A 17357-nucleotide genomic window follows, 5' to 3' on the forward strand; every position below is an offset into this window, starting at 1 on the left:
GTTTGTTAACCATGCGGGCTCATGTGCTACGAGCTATAGCTAATCGAGTGCACATACATCATTCCAAGACGATGTTCTTTGTTAATATAGTTATATTTCTGTTAAGAAAATGTGTTAACAAAGGAAATAAGTGTTTGGAAATGTGTATTTATGCATTTAAAACATTTATTGTGTTGAAAGGGATCATTTGAAATGTATTATCCTTTCCATGGATAATATCACAACTGTGGACAAGAACTGTTTTTTTTTTTTTCTTTTTGCATCTCTGAGTTTGCGTATCTGTATTCTTTAAACTGAACACTGAAACAGATGTATGAAAGACACTGAACTGAGCTAAACTCCTGTCATTCCCATCAAAGACATTTAGCTGAAAAAGAACTCTGATTTGGGTGTCATTGGATATTTTACCTGAAATTTATCATCCAAACTATTGTTTATTTTTGTTTTGTTTTCCCCATCTTTTATTGAAATTGTTCTGAAAAAAGGGAACACGAAGGTTATTGAGTCATATAACTGTAATTTGGGTTTTGAATGTTAACCGGTTATGCCATTTATGTGAAAAAGAAACACGGTTGTTTAAAGGTTCTTTTGTGAAATATTTTATTTTTTTGAAACTGTCATTTTGTTTTTCTTTTTTGTTGTTTTTTTCCTCTCCAACGCAAATAAGTAATACACAGAAATACAAAAGAAAATTACTTACCTTTTCAGCTATAACCCATTCTTCTGTGGTTATTTCCCTTGTCTCGCTGCAACGCCGGCTCAAGAGCGAACGTGGTCTTCTGATCTGGTCCAAGGCATTAGAAAGTGGTTTATGCTTAGATTGTAAGCCACGTATGTCCCGTGCTACATAAGTTGGCGAGCCAGCCAGGAGCCAGTTCTTGCAGCGAGGGTAACTGTTAAAGAAACAGAGAAGGGAAATTAGTAAAACGAGAGATAAGTTTTTAAATTTTCAACCGTTACAATGGAAAATGTTAACGTAGCAAATGCGCTCATAGTCGGAGGCCTTACATTAACAGAAGTAGACAATGAGCTGGAAATATACCTGCAGAGATATGGTTCAATTAGCCGTAATATTATCATTGATGACCCAGCTTCAGAGTTTCACAGAAGTGTCATCATAGAATATAACCATAACTCAGCAATCCAAAATGTGTGCCCTTTCTTACCCTTAACTTTGGGGAGTCTCTCTGACCCAGGTGTTACCTTCCGAGTGCATGCCTTAGCTACTGTCTACACTCAAACTGCTAGCTGCACTGCCACTGAAGGGTATCTTGAGGAATTGAGTCCAAAGAGAGTGGAAGGCCTTTCCAAAGTGTGCTTCAAGAGGAATTGGAGAAACTCAGAGAAACACATTCTGCAAATCAAGATCCAGCAGAATCTCAACATGTGGGCTGCCATGGCTCTAGCAGTGACTCCCAGAGTGCAGAGGCCATCATCCCACCACCAATAAGTAGCTCCCGGACTTCCAACCTGACTCATTTAAAAGTAACAGAAACTCAAATCTCAGAACCTAAAAACCCAAACAAGTATAAAACTACATTTGTGTCTCCCCCTTCTCCAGAAACCACCACTGATGATATTACTGTGACAACCTGCCCTGCTTTCCCCACAAATATTTTGGACCCACCCAGAGTCCAGAGAATGGTGGTTGAACACATAGTGAAAACAAGCAAAGCTACCCTGTCCCAGCAAAGCTCAGTCTGTCTGAGGGTTTTCTCAGGGAGGTCTCCTCGTCCCCCCAACGAACCAGATTTCGACACCTGGCGTGGAAGTGTTGACTTCTTCTTAAATGATCCTTCCATCTCTGACTTGCACAGAACACGAAAAATCTTTGACAGTCTCTTACCTCCAGCTGCTGAAATTGTAAAACATGTGCACCCTCCAGCCCTACCTGCTGTGTATCTTGAGCTGTTAGAGTCCATATATGGTTCTGTCGAGGATGGAGACGAGTTGTTGGCCAAACTCATGGGCACTCTACAGAATCAGAGTGAGAAACCATCAGACTATCTGCACTGCTTACAAGTCATTCTGAGTGCAGCAATCAGGCGAGGTGGCATAGCAGAAAGTGAACGTGATCATTACCTGTTGAAACAATTCTGCAGAGGGTGTAGGGACAATTGTCTCATTGCTGACCTTCAGCTTGAAAAAAGAGAAATCCAACCACCCACTTTTGCCAAATTAGCAGTGCGTATTCGAATCCAAGAAGACAAACACGCCTCTAAAGAGGAACGGATGAGGAAGCATCTTGGGATGACAAAGCCCCATAATGCCTACCCCAAGTCACGGGCAGTCTCTAACAAAGTGTCAGTCTGTTCATGTGATGTGCCCAACTCTGATAGTTCCGAAACCAGTCTTCTTAAGAAACAAATTGTGGAAATCCAAGCTCAAGTTACAGCCTTAAAGCAGTCTCCTGATCAGAAGAGTCCAAAGAGTCATTCTGAAAAGGCTGAGTTGACCGCTTTAAAGAAGATGGTGGAAGAGTTATGCACCCAAGTAGCCATAGTGAAAGCATCGGTCACCCAGGGACTGAAACAAAACCATGCAGAAGAGTCGGAAATAGCTAGGCTGCAGCGTCAGGTTGCGGAGCTGCAAACTCAAAGTGCCACTCGTAAGATGCCTCAAACTTCTAACATGCAGAGACCGCTTGAAACAGAAACAGACAGGAGTACCAGGACGGGCCAGCTGAAGGTTAACAGACCACGACCCTGGTACTGTTTCCGGTGCAGAGAAGATGGGCACCTGGCCATCAATCGCGAGAACTCTGCAAATCTATCCAAAGTCGAGGAGAAGCGACTTAAGTTAAGAGAGCAACAAAGCCAATGGGACTCTATGCATGGAAGGCCTGCCCTGCCTTTAAACTGAAAAGGGTCTCTGTAGCGGGGCATATGGAGACCAGACGTTCAGACTGTCGCCCTGAATGTTACAAACAGATATCTGATGTGCGCAGCCATGGAGTACCACCATTGAAACACTTGCCAAAGGGGCTAGTGGGGATAAAATGCACAGCCAAGGTCACCATTGGAGAGAGAGAAGTAGATTGCCTTTTAGACACAGGGTCACAGGTGACCACAATTCCTCAGTCATTTTATGAATCAAATTTGACAGACTTCCCCTAGAAGCCATTGGAAACCTTGCTGGAGGTAGAAGGAGCTAACGGGCAGGCTGTGCCATATCTGGTGTACATTGAGTTAACCCTGAAATTCCCCAAGGCATTCATAGGAACTGAGGTTGAAGTCCCCAGCCTGGCCCTTGTGTTGCCAGATTTAACAAGTCTTTCCCAAATTTTAGTTGGGACCAATTCTTTAGATGTGCTTTACAGCAAGTGTACTAAAGAAAATGCGGCTAACTTTCAGTCAAGCTTCCATGGTTACCAAGCAGTACTTAAAGTTTTGGAAGCTAGGTGGAGACAAGCCAGTAGTGAGACTCTGGGTTATGTGAAGTTGAAGGGAAACTCCCCTGAAGTTGTGCCTGCAGGAAGCACAGTGGTCTTGGACGGCTTTGGCCACCTACATGGCCCCCACACAGAGAAGTGGGTGACTCTTGGGCCTCCTTCGGTCCCTTTACCAAGTGGCCTGCTGATTGCAAACTGTTTGCACACCTTACCCCGTAAACGTCCCTCCAAATTGTCAGTTTTGTTAAGAAATGGAATGCAAACGACATAAAAATCCCCCCTAAAGTTATGCTGGCAGAGATTCATGCAGTTCAGAAGGTCATTGACCAGCAGCATCAGAGTTTGGATGTCAAAGTTGAGGAAGAAACACTTACCTGTGCTAACCTTACCTTTTGAAGTTGGTGACTCCCCTTTGCCTACAAGCTGGAAAGAGAAGATTTCGAAATTGTTGAACTCCATGCCTGAGGTCTTCTCCCTGCATGACCTTGACTACGGCCACACTGAGAAAAGTCAAACATCAGATAAAGTTGAGTGACGAAACACCGTTCAAACATAGAGCCCAACCCATCCATCCCCAAGACATTGACGCTGTGAGAAAGTACCTCCAAGAACTACTAGAGGCCGGTGTCATCCGTGAGCCTGAGTCTCCGTTCGCATCACCCATAGTTGTAGTCCGCAAGAAGGACGGTACAGTTCGGCTGTGCATTGACTTTCGAAAGCTCAATTCACAAACAATTAAGGATGCATATGCCTTACCAAACCTAGAGGAGGTCTTTTCAACACTGACCTGCTCCAAGTGGTTCTCGGTGCTCGATTTGAAATCTGGATTCTACCAAATTGAGATGGAAGAAGCCGATAAGTGTAAAACAGCATTTGTCTGCCCGCTTGGATTCTGGGAATTCAACAGAATGCCGCAGGGGATTACTAATGCACCGAGCACGTTCCAAAGATTAATGGAATGGTGCATGGGAGATTTGAACAGAAAAAAGGTACTGGTTTTCATCGATGACCTCATAGTTTTTTCAAAGACTCTGCAAGTTCTCAACCGACTGAAGGAGTATGGGCTGAAATTGTCACCCGAGAAATGTCGGTTCTTCCAGACGTCAGTGAGGTATCTGGGTCATATAGTCTCACAAGACGGGGTAGAGACTGATCCGGCGAAGGTTGAGGTCTTAAAGACTTGGCCAAAGCCGACAAACCTAAAGGAGTTGAGGTGCTTTTTAGGTTTTGCCGGATACTATCAGAGATTTGTGCGTGACTACTCCAACATCATTAAACCTGTCACCGACCTTACAGCAGGATATCCTCCACTCCGGAAAAGCAGTAATAAGAAACAGAAGGATGGGGGGTACTTCAACCCCAAAGAAGAGTTTGGTGATCGATGGACTCCAGACTGTCAGAGTGCCTTTGACTCTATAATTGGCAAGCTTACATCTGCACCTGTTTTGGGCTTTGCTAACCCCAAGCTTCCCTATGTGCTTCACACCGATGCCAATACCACCGGGCTCGGTGCAGCTTTATACCAGGAGCAGGAGGGACAGATGTGAGTCATAGCCTTTGCCAGCAGAGGATTGACCAAGGGTGAAAGTAAATACCCTGCCCACGAACTAGAGTTTTTGGCGCTTAAATGGGCAGTCACCTCCAAATTTAGCGACTGCCTCTATGGTGCAGAATTTACCGTCATAACGGATAGTAATCCCTTGACATATATCCTAACTTCAGCAAAGCTTGATTGCCACTAGTTACCGCTGGCTGTCCAGCTTGTCAACTTTTAACTTTAAGCTGCAATACAGAGCAGGTAGCCAAAATCAAGATGCTGCCGGGCTTTCCCGACAACCGCATGGTGAGCCTCTAGATGACCTGGTCTCACAAAAGGAGAGAGAAAGGATTAAACAGTTCACACTACACCATCTCATGGGGCCAGGAGCTGAGTCATCTGTTCTCATGGCAGACACAATAAAGGCGATCTCTGAAAAGCATCAGGTGGTGAGGTCATCTGAAAATCCTAGTCCCTCTCACTCATCACTTACCTTGGTTGAATCCCTTACTCACCATGAGGATGCTCTGCCAAATGAGTTCCAACATGAAGATAAACATGGTCTTCCAGATCTTCCTCACCTCTCAGGAGCTTCCTTGGCAGAACTGCAGAGAAAAGATCCAGAAATAAGGATTGTTATTGAAGGTTTGGAGAAAGGCATGAAACCTTGTAACCTGAGAGACAAGCCACCTACCATGAGTTTGTGGTCTAAAGAGTGGAACCGACTCAAGCTGAGAAGTGGAGCGCTCTACAGGAGGAGGCAGGAACGTGGAGCCTCTCGCTATCAGTTGGCACTGCCCACCACATTGAGAGACATGGTGTTAAGGAGCCTTCATGATGATATGGGTAATTTAGGTATCGACAGGTCCCTGGATCTCGTCAGGTCAAGGTTCTTCTGGCTGAAAATGTCACAGGCAGTGGAAGAAAGTGTCAAAACTTATGACCGCTGTGTCCATAGAAAAACACCTCCGGAAAGAGCAGCTCCTTTAGTAAACATCCAAACTAGCAGGCCCTTAGAGTTGGTATGCATAGATTTTCTGTCCCTGGATCCAGAACAAAGCAACATCAAAAACATACTGGTTATCACGGACCACTTTACAAAGTATGCCATTGCGATACCAACTCGAAACCAAACTGCCCAAACCGTTGCTAAGAGCCTGTGGGACAATTTCTTGGTGCACTATGGGTTTCCGGAGAAACTACATAGTGACCAAGGGGCAGACTTTGAGTCACACACAATAAGGGAGTTGTGTAAAGTCACAGGAATTCACAAGGTGAGGACTACCCCATACCACCCGAGGGGAAATCCAGCGGAACGATTTGATCGTACACTCCTCCAGATGCTGGGGACACTGGAAAATGAAAAGAAGTCTCGGTGGAAGGAGTTTGTAAAGCCTTTAGTGCATGCCTACAACTGCACCTGCAACGACACCACAGGGTACACTCCTTATGAACTCATGTTTGGGCGACAACCCCGCCTGCCTGTTGATCTGACTTTCGGATTGCCAGTAGACACTCCCATCAAGTCCCACTCTCAATACGTGTGGGATCTAAAGAATCGGTTGCGTGAGAGTTACGAGGTGGCTACTAAAAATGCTGAGAAGGTAGCAGAACGTAATAAAAGGAGATTTGATGAGCGTGTGGTTGCTTCAGTTTTGGAAGAGGGTGACAGAGTTCTTGTAAGGAACATGTGATTGAGAGGAAAGCAAAAGCTGGCGGACAAGTGGGAACAAGATGTTCATGTGGTTGTCAGAAAAGTTCGTGATCTGCCAGTATATAGTGTCCAACCAGAGGGGAAAGGTGGTCCTCTCCGGACATTGCATCGAGATTTGTTGCTGCCCTGTGAGTTTTTGCAACTGAGCAAATTTTAAGAACAACCAAAGCAGAGAGTAGTCAGAAGGCCTAGAACCAGAGCTGCTTCTAATAATGAAGGGATACAGGAGTCTGAGCCTGTTTCTGAATGCTCAGAGTCTGAAGATGAGCAAATTCTCTGTTATGTACCTGGAAGGACTTTGGGCTCTGAAACTCAAATTATTACGGACCACTCACCTTGTGTTCGAGAAGGCGCAATTGACTTACCTGTCCTTGATCCTACTGGAGAGAACTTACTGGCTCAGGAACCTGTAGGGCATAATCCTGAAGAAGAACCTGCAAGGGAATACTTACCTGAATGGAAACCCGTGGAAGAAAAATTGGATGAGTCTGTAAGAATGGAAACGTGTGAGGATAAGCCTGAATCACATTGTACTGCACCAGATGTCTCTGTGAAGCAAAGACCAGAACAATCCCCTGAGTCCTTGAATGAATTCCCACTCAAATGGCTGAGACAACCCCAATCAATTCTGAGTCATAGATTGAAGAAGAAAACATAATCACAAATGAAATGAGTCACATTGAAAACACCCTAAACAAAGACAGGGGCACTGAAGCTGAAGACAGTGTTGCCCCCAGACACTCACAGAGAGAGAGATGCCCCCCTAAAAAGTTTGAATATCCCCAGTTAGGAAATCCACTAACCTTAGTGATTCAGTCCTTGTTGCAGGGTCTAAGCGAAGCATTTAGTTCTTCTTTAGAAGAGTCAGTTGTTGCCCCTGTAGTTCACGTGTAGATGCAATGAGACATGCATATATTTCAGAGGGGAGGGTGTAACCAAGGTTACTAAAGCCCATATTAAACCTGTAAAAGAAAGGAATAAAAGAATTATTATAATGCACATATGATATATTTTATTATATTATTTTAATGTTTTAGTAATCAAATATTGCTGATGAAATGTAGTAAATGTCACAAACTAGAAAAGAAATTAAATTGAACAATTAGGAATAGCTCCGCCCTTAGTGGATTGCGTCATCTCTAGTACTAAATAGAGGTGAACAGTCTCTCCTCACGTAATGAAGTAAAATGTCCGCTGGAGCAGTGATGCGTGTTAGTAGCAGTTGTAAAGTTGAGAAAGTAAATGAGAAATACTAGATTAATAATTGAGATTCATAGTTAAGACATCGCTAACAGGAAAAAGTTGTTTAAATAGTTCTAATCGCGTTTGTATTAACTCCAAGGATTGAACGAGAAAATGAGCTGATTCATCTGACGGAAACTGCATAAAACAGATTTTCCTTGATTCATCAGAGATTATTTCAAATCATTATCATTTTATTCTTGGTAAGTGAACATTTAGTTATGGTTTTTGTAACTTTTCAGTCTTTGTGAAGTTAAGTGTTTTTAATTGATACTGTGATGTATAAGTTTGTGAAATATGTTAGGAAATGTGAGTAAAGTGATAAATTGAATGTTGATTGCTGTTTAAGTGTTTATGTATGTTTGCTAAATTTATGAGGGTAATGAGTGCAACGTAGCTCACGTGGAGTTTTGCTAACCATGTGGGCTCATGTGCTACAGCCATAGCTAATCAAGTGCACATACATCATTCCAAGACGATGTTCTTTGTTAATATAGTTATATTTCTGTTAAGGAAATGTGTTAACAAAGGAAATAAGGAAATGTGTATTTATGCATTTTAAAACATTTGTGTTGAAAGGGATCATTTGAAATGATAATGTTGTTAAATGGGAATTAATTGTAATTTATTTGTGATTTTTCTGCCTTGTCTTTGCAAGGTTGGGTTTTTTTTTTTTTTTCACCTTTTTCTCTATTTTGTTTTCCCTGTCCTTCAAAATATCCCTTGATATTGAACGAGGAGTCTCTTGGAGTTTCTGCCATCAACAAGGAGTGCTCAACATTGGTAGAAATTGGCGAGCCAACCTGGTTTTTCCTGAGCTTGGACAACATTTCGTGTTTCATTGAATTGGTAGGACCACACGTATTCATTTTATCCTTTCCCTGGATAATATCACAACTGTGGACAAGAACTGTTTTTTTTTTTTTTCTTTTTGCATCTCGGAGTTTGTGTATCTGTTTCAGTGTTCAGTTTAAAGAATACAGATGTATGAAAGACACTGAACTGAGCTAAACTCCTGTTTATTTACTTGAGTCATTCCCATCAAAGACATTTAGCTGAAAAAGAACTCTGATTTGGGTGTCATTGGATATTTTACCAAAAATGATCGTCCAAACTATTGTTTATTTTTGTTTTGTTTTCCCCATCTTTTATTGAAATTGTACTGAAAAAAGAGAACATGAAGGTTGAGTCATATAACTGTAATTTGGGTTTTGAATGTTAACTGGTTATACCATTTATGTGAAAAAGAAACACTGTTATTTAAAGGTTCTTTTGTGAAATATTTTAATTTTTTGAAACTGTCATTTTGTTTTTCTTTTTTTTTTTTTTTTTCCTCTCCAACGCAAATAAGTAATACACAGAAATACAAAAGAAAATTACTTACCTTTTCAGCTATAACCCATTCTTCTGTGGTTATTTCCCTTGTCTTGCTGCAACGCCAGCTCAAGAGCGAACGTGGTCTTCTGATCTGGTCCAAGGCATTAAAAAGTGGTTTATGCTTAGATTGTAAGCCACGTGTGTCACGTGCTACATACAGATGTAACAACGCTAAAGAGGATGTGCTGTCCTAATTTGGAAGCACTCTTTATTAACTTTAAGCCGTTCTACTCGCCGCGGGAGTTTTCCTCGTTTATTCTGGTGAGTGTGTATATCGCGCCAAACACGTGTGTGAACACAACGCTACAACAGCTGACTGATCAAATCACAGACACAGAACAAAAATACCCAGACTCAGTTATTATTATTCTTGGGGATTTTAACAAAGCAAATCTCACACGTGAACTGCCCAAATACAAACAGCACATTACATGCCCCACCAGAGACAGGAACATACTGGATCATTGCTACACAACAATAAAGGATGCATATCGCTCTGTCCCTATAGCAGATTTGGGACTCTCTGATCATTGTTTGGTTCATCTTCCAACCTACAGGCAGAAATTAAAATCAACCAAGCCAGTAGTAAGGACTGTAAAGAGATGGACCAATGAAGCAGAGAGGGAACTACAAGTCTGCTTCGATTGCATGGATTGGAGCATTTTGAGACTGCAGCCACAAACCTGGATGAGCTCACAGATACTGTTACATCATATATCAATTTCTGTGAGGATATGTGCATTCCTATTAGGACTTATTTAAAGTTCAACAATGACAAACCGTGGTTTACAGCAGAGCTCAGGCAGCTTCGTCAGGCCAAAGAGGGGTGGGGATAAAGTCTTGTACAATCAGGCCAGGAACACTCTGAACAAGGAAATCAGAGTGGCTAAAAGAAGATACTCTGAGAAGCTGAAAACAAGTCTTCAGCTAATGACCCTGCATCAGTGTGGAGTGGCATGAAACAACTCACAAATTACAGGACTCCTACCCCCAACCCTGTGGTGGACCAACAACTGGCTGACGACCGGAATGTGTTCTACTGCAGATTTGAAAGGCCCAATCTCACACCCCACACCCACTCTGACCTTCACTTCACACAAACACCAACACCTCCTGCAACCCCCCTCCTGCTACTCAACCTGCACTTAAGATCTGTGAAGATGTTGTGAGCCGGGTCTTTCGGAAACAAAAGACGAGGAAAGCTTCAGGCCCAGATAGCGTCTCGCCAGCGTTTCTTCGATCCTGTGCTAACCAGCTGGCCCCCATCTTCACACAGATCTTCAATAGATCACTGGAGCAGTGTGAAGTCCCATGCTGCTTCAAATGCTCAATCATTATTCCTGTCCCAAAGAAACCAAAAATCACAGGACTTAATGACTACAGACCTGTCACCCTGACATCTGTGGTCATGAAATCATTTGAGAGACTGGTGTTGGCCCACCTGAAGAACATCACTGGACCCCTTCTAGATCCCCTTCAATTTGCTTATCGAGCAAACAGGTCTGTGGATGATGCAGTCAACATGGGATTGCATCATATCCTGCAACATCTGGACAGAACAGGGACATATGCAAGGATCCTTTTTGTGGACTTCAGTTCGGCTTTCAACACCATCATCCCAGCTATACTCCAGAAAAAATTACACCAACTCTCTGTTCCCATGTCTATCTGTCAGTGGATTACCAGCTTTCTGATGGACAGGCAGCAGCTTGTGAGACAGGGGAAACTCACTTCCAGCACCTGTACAATCAGCACTGGTGCCCCACAGGGATGTGTGCTCTCCCCACTACTCTTCTCCCTCTACACCAATGACTGCACCAAGGACCCCTCTGTCAAGCTCCTGAAGTTTGCAGACGACACCACTGTCATCGGCCTCATCTGAGATGACGATGAGTCTGCATACAGAAGGGAGGTTGAACAGCTGGCTGTCTGGAGCAGTCAAAACAACCTTGAGCTGAACACGCTCAAAACGGTGGAGATGATTGTGGACTTCAGGAGGAACACCCCAACACTGACCCCCCTCACCATTCTAAACAGCACTGTGGCAGCAGTGGAGTCATTCAGGTTCCTGGGCACTACCATCTCACAGGACCTGAAGTGGGAGACACACATTGACTCCACTGTGAAAAAGGCCCAGCAGAGGTTGTACTTTCTTTGCCAGCTGAGGAAGTTCAACCTGCCACAGGCGCTGCTGATACAGTTCTACTTAGCAGTCATTGAGTCTGTCCTCTGCACTTCAGTAACTGTCTGGTTTGGTTCAGCTACGAAATCAGACATCAGAAGACTACAAAGGACAATTTGGACTGCTGAGAGTATTATTGGTTGCCCCCTGCCCCCCCTTCAAGAACTATACACTTCCAGAGTGAAGAAAAAGGCTGGAAAAATCACTCTGGACCCCACTCACCCTGCCCATTACCTTTTTGAACTGTTGCCTCCTGGCCAACACTTCAGAGCTCTGAGCACCAGAACCGTCAGGCACAGGAACAGTTTTTTTCCCTCAGGCTATCCATCTCATGAACAGTTAAATTGCCCCATTGAGCAATAACTATGTTCAATACACAGTTTAGTCTTTTTTTATATTTATCCAACACATCCAACCTCTTTTGCCATTTCATTCCTCTGAAAAAAAATAAAAAAATAAATACATTTGCACTGTACATAACAGATAACAGATTTGTATTAGATTTGCACTATGTAGTTATGTATGTGTATGTCTCTGTGTGTATGTACATATGTGTATAATTATTTTTTTATTATTATCTATGTCTTGCTGCTGTTTTTGTATTGTTGTACACTTGAAGCTCCTGTCACAAAGACAAATTCCTTGTATGTGTAAGCATACTTGGCAATAAAGCTGATTCTGATTTTACATTTACATTTATTCATTTGGCTGACGCTTTTATCCAAAGCGACTTACAAAAGAGGAAAACATAAGCGAATCATCTTAGGAGACAGTGGTATAAAAAGTGCTGTATTACAAAGTATCACTAGCATCATAATAGTATTCAAAACAGAATAAAGTGCAACAGAATTGTTTTTTGATAGTTCAAAGGATTTTGTGGTTTCTGCAGAGCAGAAAGGTTTTTGTAGTCTACAGAAGAATGCTCTATGCAATCATCTATTTTTTTCTTACATGGTTAGACCATCTGCAAACATCAGAAACTGTATTATAAAAATGCTTCTGCTTGTTTAGTAGAACTTTTGTTTCTTGGTGAAAATAAAAATGTGACTATAATGTTAACACGTACATAGCAAGAGTAGGATATAGTGATTTTTGTACTGTTCAGTATGAACATGTGGTACCACTATACATTTTTTAAAAACATTTGAAGCATTTATTGCATCACACCACGTGTGTGTAAAAAGATGAAGTTTTGCAATTGTTACATTTTGTAACGAAGGTGAATGTCACACCCTTTCTCTCTGTTCTCATCTCTTATGTTTCACTGTCTCTTCCTTTCTATTGCTCTAGCTATCATTCTTTTTTCATTCTGACCACTGCTTCACACATTGTATCACTTTAACACATTCTCTGTCACACTCACAGCCACCTGTATGCAAGGAAATGACTCTTGTTTAATTTATAAATACAACATTATAAATTAAAGGCCCACCCACATGCACTTATTAACACTAAAGGACAAATTTTAAAGAATGTCTCGTTAGCTGATTTCAATACAAATATGGGATATTCCAGCTTTAAATACAGAACACATTTTCCAGCGTGGCTCCAGCATGAGATGCTGCGCAGAGGTAAAGAAGGTACACCCAAAACTTGGTTACATAGAAAACAATTGAAAACAGCGCAGACGGATGCAAAACGCATTCATGTGAACAGCCCCTAATTCTCTTAAAACCGCTACAACGGTCTCTACAACGTCCAGGAAAAAAACTAATTTCTATAAATCTTCACTTTTAATAAACACTACTTTTTGCCAAAAAAAAATAAATACGAAGCTGCAATCAATAAAGACAATATTTTTTTCTGTCAAGCATTTTCTTCCCCATAATTAATACAACACCCAGAAAAAAAGAAAATTATCAATCTTCACTTTTAAGAAATACTAATTTTTGTCAAAAGAACAAAGCTGTAATAGAGAAGCAATATTTTTCTGTCAAGCATTTTCTTCCTCAAACTTAAGCCTTTTCCATTTTTAAAGTTCAAAGAACTGGCTTCCTGTTAAAAATTGTGGTTATCCATTTGTAGACAGAAGTCTAAATGACTAATGTGTCAGAAATTGTATTTTATATTTAGTATAAGAAATAGTATTTTTTATCACCAAAAAATAAAAGTACAAGTGTATTTCTCCTTGGATTACAGTGTTGTTGTTTTGTCAGTAAATAGTGTTTATCACAAGGGAAATGTAAAAAAATAAATACATTTGTTTTTACTTAATCTGTACTCAGGGGCAGACTGGGAAGAGAAATCGGCCCGGGATTTTACATAGTAACTGGCCCAAAAGTTGGGGGGGAGGGGAGGTCCTGTCCTTTTCTGCATATCGCTGCCCCTTCAGCATATCGCGGTGCCATTTGTGGCCCGTTCTGCATAACGCGGTGGCCCGTTTCAGCCCGTTTCACGGCTGGCCCACTGGGAAGAGTCCCAGTTCTCCCGATGGCCAGTCCGCCCCTGCCTGTACTGTATTGTACTTTTAAAAAGTGCTGCATTTTTTTCTCACCGTCATTTAGCTGAATCTCTCTTCTAGAACGAGAACTGAAATATGCAAAGTAGCCTAATTACTGGTGTTTTTGAAATTACAATGGTAATAAACAGTTATCATGCACTCGAATGCTATATGTTTGACAAAATTCTTCTGCTTCTAACTGAAAAATACGACTGATATTCATTAATCTTTTCTCTGACAGCTTCTGTCAAGTGTTGCATCCGTGTAACGATATCTCACACAACTCATTTGAAGGGGTGTGTGTTTCAGGTCCATTTTCCTGATTTGTGAAACGTTTTCTGCAGTTTGGGTATGAGACACTAAGGGTGTGTTCACACTTGGCAGGTTTGGTTCAATTAAAACGAACTCTGGTGCGATTGCTCTGTTAGTGCATTTCATTTGAACAAGTGTGAACGCTGCCATCCGAACCTTGGTGCACACCAAACAAGCAGACCGAGACCCCCTGAATAGTGGGTCTCGGTCCTCTTCCAAACGAACTCTGGTGCGGTTCGATTGATATATGAATGAAGCATGGACCAAAGACGTCTAAACAGACCAATAACAGGAAGTAATTTGCTTAATACTGACCTCAAACATACCTAGTTCTTCTCATCATAGGAGATATGTTGCCCATTACAGTTCGGTACAGGCGTCGGAACCGCCGTCAGCCATCCTTGCAGCATATCTTCGTTTGTGTGTGCAACGGAGGAATTCCTGGTGCTGTTTTGGCTCCTTTTACACATTTTATTAGCTCTCAGCTGGTAAAAATACCATATCTTCAAAATCCAACAAGCACATTTGGCCCAGCAGCTAGCATTGTTTTGGATGTTCGGCAAGTTCCGTCGCAAAATATACGTACTAAAAGCTGTCCGATCAGGTTGTGACTTTATCCTGATGCCTTTTGTTTTGTACCTTTTAGGTAAGGTATTAAAAATTCCAGTGTGAACGCTAAGCGAACCAGGACTAAATATATCATTTTCTTTTTTGGTCCGGACCAAGAGAACCAAGAGAACTGAACTACAAGTGTGAACACACCTTAAAGGTAATTTCACAGTTCGGTTTGTTTGGATAATGTGAACGCTGTTTGCAAACCACACCCGGGTCCGCTTGAAAAGGTGGTCTGGGGTGCGGTTTATGTGAACTCCAGTACGGTTCGCTGCTGATATGAACACAAATACCAAACTGTGGAAGTGAACCGCTTGTGATGACGTATATAATTTGCATCTTTGCAGGCTCCCAATTTCAATTATTATGGTATAATGCATTTTTCCTACCTGAATGTGTCCAAATACACCGCCTTCAGAGATTCTTTACATCTCTAACAATGCATCCGTGGCCTCGCAGCAGACAAATGCTAACATTCATCACATCATTGCCCATTCAATGCATCTGAGTGAGACAAACACAAGTGGTGTTCTGTGCATGGCAAGTTTTCATAGTAAATCCAAAGAGACAAACTTTAATACTTCACTTAACACAGTGAAGTCTTCTCGAGTTGTTACCTAGATACAGTGGTAAACAGCTGCCGCTTGTGCTCCCGTTGATGACGTAATCAGACCCAAAAAATATGATGTGAACAGAGACCAATGTGGGCAGGGGGAGGGGGAAGGAAATTAACTCGAGTTCGGTCCAACCAATTGAACCAAGTGTGAAAGCACCCTAAAATTGGGACAAACGGCATTCAGTATGGATTTCATACGGAACGCAACTTTGTTCCCTCAAATACGGGACGATTCTGTATTATAAAGGACAGTTGGCAATCCTATGTGTAACGCTAGCCAGCTAGTACATGATAGCTGTGCAGTGTGTAAATCTCACTCTACTGACCTTAAATGACACACTAGCGACCAACAGACTGCTTAACATGCATATAGGGAGCAGCGGTACTGATCGCAGTACCCAACAGATTATATAAAATGCAGTTTTTTTCATGTTGATGCATGTTTTAAATGGATTTACAAGACAAATTCACAAAGTTATACACCCAGTCAGTGTTTTATCTAAAAATAAGTAGTGCTTTCAGTCAATTAAAAATTGTAATCGTTATTAATCATAATTTTTTGTAGTTAATCGTGATTAATTGCAGATTTTGAAAGTGCTGAAATTTGACGCTATATATATACTTTTTTTTTCTGTGAAAATGCATTTTTTTTCCATCTTAGGAAAGAAAACAAAACAAACTGTACAATATAATGCTTTTATTAACATTTTCCAAACAAAGTCTTCCACAGTATAAAGATAGAACTGCACTAAAATAGTACTAATTCAAGTAAAATTAAATGTTTCCCAAAGTCTAAGTGGGAGTTTGAGTAATTGAAAGAACTAGTCCCCACATAGGTTGCATATTCATTGCAATATGCATTAAATCTCTTAAACTCTCATCCTCCACAATATTAATCTGCCGGTAGACTGTGGCTATCCGTTTTCCTACAACAATCTTGAAGCTGTGTTCATGATTCATGTCAGGGCATCAATGCCAGTATCAGCGCTTGCAAACAAAAATGTCTCATTCTGCATTTTGGTGATAGTTAAGACTTGACGTGCTTCTGTGGTAATTAAAATGCACCTTACATAGTCTGAAAAATACATCAGCATTAAAAGGCCCTTTCTCCATTTTTTCACGGAAGTGCTGTTTTGTGTGTGTGTGTGCAGAGATTCTTTTATTTAGTTTTTTGTACATTGCAATTACATTATGGGCCCTCTAGTGCGCAAAGCACAGTGTGCAGTGTCTTATCCAGTTTTCGTTAGAGCACAAAGCGCAAGTGGGTGTGGGTGTGGGTGGGAGTGTTCTCGCAACAGTGGGTGTAGGCTCGCAGTTGGTGTATTGTATGTAAATGAAGTGCCGCAAAGTGCAATTTGCTTTTGCTAATGAAATAGGTCATTGTTTTAAGAAATTTAGTATTAAGAAAATACTAAAACTTCATGTCCAAATTAAGCCATTAGTTGAACCAGTAGTTTGCCATGTCAGGCCACTCAAACAAACAATGATTTGATACGCTATAGTGTCCAGTGTTTACACTCTTCAGGAAGTGAACTAACAAATAGTGTTCTTATAGTTGTCTCTACTGTAAACTGGGATTCGAGAGAGTATTTTAACAAATTATACACTTCTATAAATACATTATAACACACACATACATAATATGTGCAGGGGCGGGGCCAGAAGGGTGGCAAGATGGCACACACAGTGTTCCGCATCAATAGACCCCCCCCGCAGACAAACTTACTGGATGCCACCCCTTACTCAACTCTTTCCAAAAAATCCTGCCACTGAATATGTGTAAGTATTGCTTTATCCTCCGACCAGCCCCTATTCAAAGGCCACTGAAAGGTCAAGGGTCAGTTTGTTACCAGGGTTAGATTAAGCTTCTAACATTAGGACAGTCATGCAGTGCATGCTGTGGTAGTGGATAGACCTCAAAAGAAAATCATACT

Source organism: Myxocyprinus asiaticus, chromosome 32 (genome assembly GCF_019703515.2).
Source record: "Myxocyprinus asiaticus isolate MX2 ecotype Aquarium Trade chromosome 32, UBuf_Myxa_2, whole genome shotgun sequence".
Classification (NCBI taxonomy): domain Eukaryota; kingdom Metazoa; phylum Chordata; class Actinopteri; order Cypriniformes; family Catostomidae; genus Myxocyprinus; species Myxocyprinus asiaticus.